Source organism: Sycon ciliatum, chromosome 12 (assembly GCF_964019385.1).
Source record: "Sycon ciliatum chromosome 12, ocSycCili1.1, whole genome shotgun sequence".
Lineage (NCBI taxonomy): Eukaryota > Metazoa > Porifera > Calcarea > Leucosolenida > Sycettidae > Sycon > Sycon ciliatum.
In genome coordinates this window covers 7524942-7532372 of record NC_088654.1, presented here as the reverse complement: position 1 = coordinate 7532372, position 7431 = coordinate 7524942, and positions in this window count along the sequence as shown.

Here is a 7431-nt window from a genome sequence, read left to right as displayed (position 1 = left end):
GTCACATAGCACAGCTCAACCATTCGCTACCCTGTTATAGAGCACTCCTGCACGCTTGGTCTCGCGAATCCAAATAAAATCAATCAATCAAACGAGACTTTGTGTTTCGTACTTGTGCGCACAGAAGTAGAGATGACAGGCTTTCTTTCCATCGTACGTGAACAGGTAGTCCTACTCATCTGACACAGTGGGCCGTTTTCATGTTTGAGTCGGTGCCAGAGCATGGATTGTCTTTTTTTAAATTAAGCATTACCAAATCAGGCCGCTTACCTACTTCTTCTTTGCTCCCCTTTCCACTGTTTCAAGTGTAGTAAAACCTGTAACTAAAGACCACCGTGTCTAGCGACCAGCCTGGTACTGCAGTAAAACCTGTAACTAAAGACCACCGTGTCTAGCGACCAGCCTGGTACTACAGTAAAACCTGTAACTAAAGACCACCGTGTCTAGCAACCAGCCTGGTACTACAGTAAAACCTGTAACTAAAGACCACCGTGTCTAGCGACCAGCCTGGTACTGCAGTAAAACCTGTAACTAAAGACCACCGTGTCTAGCGACCAGCCTGGTACTGCAGTAAAACCTGTGACTAAAGACCACCGTGACTAGCGACCAGCCTGGTATTACAGACCACTTCGCCAGGCACGAACGGTCTCACATTATGGTTGTGCGGTGCAAACCTCTAACTCAAGACCATCTGTCACTAAAGACCGCTTTCTCTGGTCCCAAGGGGTGGTCGCTTAAACCAGGTTTTCATTGTATTGAGTTTCGGAGAGAAATGATCCATAGCCAGTTGGCCAAATTTCCTGATCTTGATGGCCCAGGTGATGAGCCAAGGACATATTAATTGAAAACATGGAAAACAGTGGGGCACAAGTTATGTGCATGTACGTCTGACTGTTCAAGATGCTGGTCTAGTTTGTGAATTATGACGCATAACTTGTGCCCCACTGGTTCCCTCTTTGCTATGAATAGTTCAAGAACCAATGCATAATCGCTCTATACCGCTGTCATTTCACACCCAATTCGACCCAACTTCAAAGGAGCGAGGGCTCTGTCAGTTTTTATTTTTTTTATTTTTATGAAAGTGCACAAACATGTATGCCTACATAGAATGGAAGAGAGCAACATTAACAACATCAAGACATAGGGGACTACAAAGGGCGTGTATGTGCTATTGAGCTGTGCCGGTGAGGTGAAGCCTGTAGGCGCTCAGTTTGGTAGCGGGGTTGCTGGGCAGTGTCACGTGATGCAATGTATCAACTACTTAGTATGTGACTTTGTGCTGACTTCATTTTGTTATTGTGTATTGAAACATCTCACGACTCATTGTAAACACCGGTCAATGTGAAGAGAATAGGACTGGTGATAGCCAACCACGGCGATACGGATAAACAGGGGGTTAGGAGGGGAATGAGAAGAGTAGCCACAGCAACAGTAACTCTGTGGCGAAAAGAGGATGTCAGTAGCCAGTTATCAAAGAGCAACAGAGATGTAAAGGAGATGTGGATAATGAGCCGTAAATGTACATGACTGTATGTATAAGGGGTTACATGGACCTTGAAAAGGCTGAGAGAGATCAGATCCTTAATTTAACTCAATAAGTACATGTACATGATTCGTCTCATGCCAAAACTTCCGTAGCCTCTTCGGACCTCAAGTGGCCTATTGAAAAGCATCGAGCCTGTATTGTCGAGTCAGGATTCGATTATTCATGTACATGTACATGTACATCATTCCCACAATGCAACATCGAGCTGGCCTTTTCGGAAATACACCGATGCTCCTATTCTATCCAGGGCTCGGAGGAACAGGGACGGAAAAAGGTGGCAGGAGATCACACGGATGCCTTTGGCTTTGGACACAGTGACGGGGAAGCAATTCACTCTCTATTCCAGTTGTATTATTTGGTTTACATTACAGCATACATGTACACACACACCATACATACTGCAGAATTTAAGATTCGTTGCTTACAACCCTACAGGTGAAGCTTAGCACTACACTGTACGATCACCTTGGCCGAAGCGTAAAAAATCACCCGATGGCGATGCTCATCCGACTACATGTACATGTACACGTACGTTCGAAAGCTTCTCATGTTCTTTCCTGTGTACACCGTTTGTTGCACCTCGGGACATGAGCAACAGAAAATCTCCCCCCTTTTTCTATAGCGTGTTTCAACTATTTTCAAATATCACGGACCTCTCTTCCTACATGTACATGTACATGTACATGTACATGTACGTTGCCACCTTCGCTTGTCCTTTCTATCACACTATCCAACATCGGGCCTATGTTTAAATGTAGCTACTGTAGACTGAAAAATACTATTGGCATTCTGTGTGGATAGCTAGTATAGCTATCCACACTTGTCGTACATTTACATGTTTTTTTTAGTTTGTTTTTTAGATGTATGTTACCATTTTCATTTTTTCCCTCTATTATCATCAGGGCTGGCTATCGCTCGCATCAGCTCAAAATTAGCTACAGTACTGCCACGTCATTGTGGATAAATAAATAAACAAACCCAACGACCTCATGCATTCCGGGAGAATCTGGGGAAAAACTCGACTCAGTGTACCCGCACCGGTTCCGTCTTGTAGTCCCCAGACTTCCCATTGTTGTGTTGTCCTGTTACGTCCTTTCCGTTTCAGGAAGAAAAAGCTGATGACCTTTGTTCCCCTTCACGAATGATGACTGCTTGTGCCACACATGACTTACAATAATTTACAGTGAAACCTGGTTTAAGCGACCAACCCGAGGTGCAAGCAAAAGCGGTCGTTAAAGCCAGGTGGTCTTTAGAACCAAATACGGATCCCACAGTATCTGTGTAGAACTGTCCGTGCATGGAAAACGGTCGTTCTAGGTGGTCGCTAAAACCAGAGGTCGTTTACACCAGGTTTTACTGCATAATCACGGATACCGGTACAGTCATCCCGCCGGTAGCCTCTTGTGTCATTGCACAGAGTAGAGTGTGGATGTGAACGAACCCACGTGCTGTGCTCATGCTGTAGATATTATCAACATCGTACTAGCTAGTGTCTATCTTGACCAAGGCAACATCAGTTTGATTCGTACGTTTTATCTGCTAAGAAGTATTCAGAGCTCAAGAAGGAATGGGGAAAGGAAGGCAAACTAACTACTCTACGCTATTATAAAAACTACCAAGGAACTACCGATAGTAGTGACTAGGCAATGTTGGAATAATTCCCAACACACCTTTGGAATCCTGCTAAAATATCTGTTCTGACGGGCTACACAGCTACTGTGCACTCTTATGCAAGAATAGCGAGGAGGATTCGGGATGGTGGTAGGGGTATGTATTTCGTATTCAGACGTGTTGGCTGCGTTGGGGGTACACGTACACATGTACTTTCTCCGTTAACAAAAACTTCGTGATGGATTTTGATGGATATGAAAACGCTTAGAACAGGTCAAGAGCAGTTTGTATCGACTGCAAATCACTGGACGAAGGTGATTCAGCCAATGTACAGCCTCTTGACAAGAGAAACTGTTGGCGGAATGAGCAGAGAGTTCAGTTTGCGTCGCTTTCGCTCGATTCATGTGACCTGCGTCGCTGTCGTCATCTGCTGCACGCGAGTCGTCATCTGCTGTACGCGAGTAGTCATCTCTCTCGAATTCGTTGTTCAGCTCGTTTCAGCCTTGTCTCGGCTTCTTTGATCACACTCCGCTTGATGTTGCCGTCGTTCAAGTAAGTTTGCTTTCAAGCTGCGTGATCCGCCGCGATGGCGATTACTCGTTTCCACCAGGGAGTCGTGAAAAATATTTTACGACTCCCTGGTTTCATCTTTGCTCTCCAGAACTCCGCGAAACGAGGAGTAAAGGCACAGCCAAACTGATTCCATTTTCTCTAATGGATACCAGCACTGAACGGCAGCGGCTAGCAAGTCCAGTCGACTTTCCTTAGCCACGGACTGCAGACTTCTGAAAGAATGCATGGTCATCAGCATTCGAATCTGGGCTTTGCGCAGGTTGAACAAGAACCTGAGTTCAGAATTATTTTCATTGAGCTGTGCGATCGGAGCAGCTCCTTGTTCACTCGCTCATTGTGTGGGCTCGCTGCTCCGTTTTATCGCTCTCTATCACTCTTCAACGTACTCAGTACTAAAGTGGTAGAGAGGCCAAGCAGCGCAATATCCCCTCGGAGAAGTGGTATTTCAGTTTCGCTCGCCATGACCGTCATCACCTATGTTTCCACAGCGCAACCATCGATTCCGGTTGGCTTGTTGTGAAAGGTCGCTTTCCTTGCATCGTACCTCTGTCATGGCATGCCAGGGAAGGCCAAGAAAGTGATTGCGACTCATTTCACGGCAGTTTGTGCCCAAATCAGCCCCTCAAAATTCCATCACGAAGTTTTTGTTAACGGAGGAAGTACATGTATGAGGATTTCTAGGATTATTGTTCTGTGATAATCTGTGTAAGAGCAGCTGAAACGTGCATGGAAAGTATTCGAACTCATCATGCTTCTTTACATCCATCGTCGGGTATGCATACATGTACATGTATACATACCATCTGGACTGCTCTGCTCTTTGAATTGTCGCCATTGCCACGGCGGTGCATCGTACACGTACATTTATGTTTCCTGGACGGTCATAACAATAGATAGATGCGAAACGAAATCCCAGTCAAATGCCCTTTGTGACTTAGAGTCCTTGCACTTTCGCAGACAAGTATCAGCTCTTGTTACTCTATACTCTTGTTACTCTACTTATACATAATTATATCTCCAGAACACCTCCAACATTTTCACCTTTCACTGTCTTCAAGTCCAAGAAGACCAAACAAACTTAACATCAATTATCACGGTGTGCGTTTTTCTTCCCTCTTTTCCAACAAAACAGCAATGCTATGGAATTGCCTACCGCCTTTTCTTACCTCTATAACCAGCCCCCCCCCCCCCCGAATTCAAGCATTCTCTCTATCAGCATTTTCGCCGATATATTCATTACACTGACGGTATCCCAACTCCTTAATTACCAGATTTTGTATGCCTCGATCTATTTCCTTAGCCTATCCTCAATTAACTGCTCCCTCTACATAAAGTTGTGATTTCATTCTTCTTGCAGGAGATCCCCTCGACAGGCCCAAAGCCTTTGGGAAATGGTTAAGTATAATAAAATACAAAAAAACAAGGAAGAGTGTTTCATCATGATGACGGTCCGCTAGCGCGGTGACCCGTTTCCATGGCGATAATAATCATCGCATAGATTAGTACGGTTAGTGTTTATTCGTATCACGTGATGAGCGACGGATGGACGATCTCCGATTGCTACCACGGCTGCTCCTACCTCCGCTGCTACGTCCGTTGCTGCGTCGGCTGCTATTGCGGCTGCGTCGGCGGCTACATGTTACTGTGTCGGCAGCTGCGTCGATTGCTTTGGCTGCTGTTGCTTCGGCGGCTAGCGCTTCTTCGCTTTTCCCCACGACTTCTACCATAGTAGGTGCTCCTGGCAACTCTACCCGTTTCCAGATCGTCAGAAGCACTAGCATCAAACAATACGACGTTATTACTGTCTGCCGTATACCCAGGCTCGATATCCTCCGTGCTCAACTCTTCCGCCTCGTCATCTTCATCCTCGTCAAACTCTACGTCATCCTCATCATCGTCCATGACGTCATCATCCTCGTCCATGTCCTCGTGGTCATCATCGTCCACGTTGTCGATGGTATCGTCATCTTCGTCACCAAGAATCTCGTCCAGTATCGCATCTATCTCATTAGCATCCAATTCCTTGACGGCTTCACTCTTACTGAACTGAACACCATCCTGGTTGATCAATAGTGAACAACAGTCACACACGTAAACGTATCCACAGTGAGTGTAATTGGGGACATGGTAAGAATAGAGAGGTTAAGATGCACTTTGTTTCCGACGTAACGCGCAATTTCACGTCAAATTTGGCGTAAAACTCCAAATTTCGACGCGAGCTGCAGGTCACTCATAATTATTGTTTTTCGACGCACGAGCCAAATAACGCGAGCTAAACTTTAGCGTCACGTCGGAAATAACGAGCATCTTAAACTCTCTAATGTCAGCCTTCATATCCTACCTTCAGTGAAGCTACCTGAAAGCGATACTCTCCCTTCTGACTTCCATTCACGACAATATCTTTCCAAGATAACGTTTCCACTTTCCAGGCCTATGAAGAATTTCGACACACATGTACTGTATACTTAACTTCTATTTAAAATTTGAACTCGGATGGTGAGCCAATCATGGATAAAGAGGGAGGACAAAGTATTTGTTTGTATTTTTTTGAATTCGCAACTTCAAACGGGCAAGAACCCAATCACATAAGAGCGAATGTTAGCCCTTGGCGGATTATGCCGGCATAATATTTGGCATAATCTTGGGATTTCGTCAAAACATTATGCTCCGCATAATATACGGATTCCAACGTGTAAGGTCGGCATAATCTTTCGGTTTAGACCAAATTATGCTTAGGGCATGGCCGTGTGTGTATGCGTGGTAATCCTCTATGTACAGCGTGAATACATAGTGGAACCGAGCATAATTCAGCATATTTGTTGGCATAATTGTGGCATAATCAAAAGCATAATTTGACGATTGGCCGAGCATAGTCCGCCAATGGCTAGGGAATGTGATGGCGTCTCAGTGCTCCCTGTCAGTTGTGTGCTTTGTCGCAGTAGGTGACTGTGAATCTAACTATAATTATTATGATCTGGTTACCTTGGTGGACAGCTGGGCAGTTAGTCACAGCTCATAACATACAGGTATTGTCCTTCGTCTCTACCGGAGGGTGCACCCAGTGTGCTGACAGTAGGCATATGCGGATAATGCCGGCAGAAAAATTGGCAGAATTCGGTACTTTTTCTGGTACGTTTCATGCATGTTTGGTATGTGGATAAAGAAATGGAGCAGAATTCGAGGAATTGCCCGCCATAAGGTTTGTATGGTTCTGCCAATTTCACTGCTTTTCGAGCAGAATCTTCCACCTTTTCGAGCATTATCCCCCAATGCCTAGCTGACAGTGCTCAACACCGCGGCGGCAGAGCGTAATACACAGAATAACAAGAGCAATCAAGGCTAGTTAGTAGCTACTCAAAGGTTCATGCTTTCGCAATCATCATACAACATGAGGATGCTACTGGCCATGCCGATAGATATGCCAGGAGATGTATTGGTGGGTGTTGTAGCGCTGTGTGGAAAGCTGTGTTTGAATTTGGGGGCTTTTTTATTTTATTTTTTTAGAGAAACCACGAACCTCGAGAACAGAATACTGCATGATAGAGGTGGTTGCAGACGCAACTGTGGTGGTGAAACTGGAGCATCTCCGCCGACCTGAGGTCTCAGCTTCAGCGACACTTCAGAGCACAAAAAAAAGACAAAAAGGCTGTATAGGTTTCAGGGCTAGCGGTGGCATTTTAGTGTCCTTTCTCTTTATATTC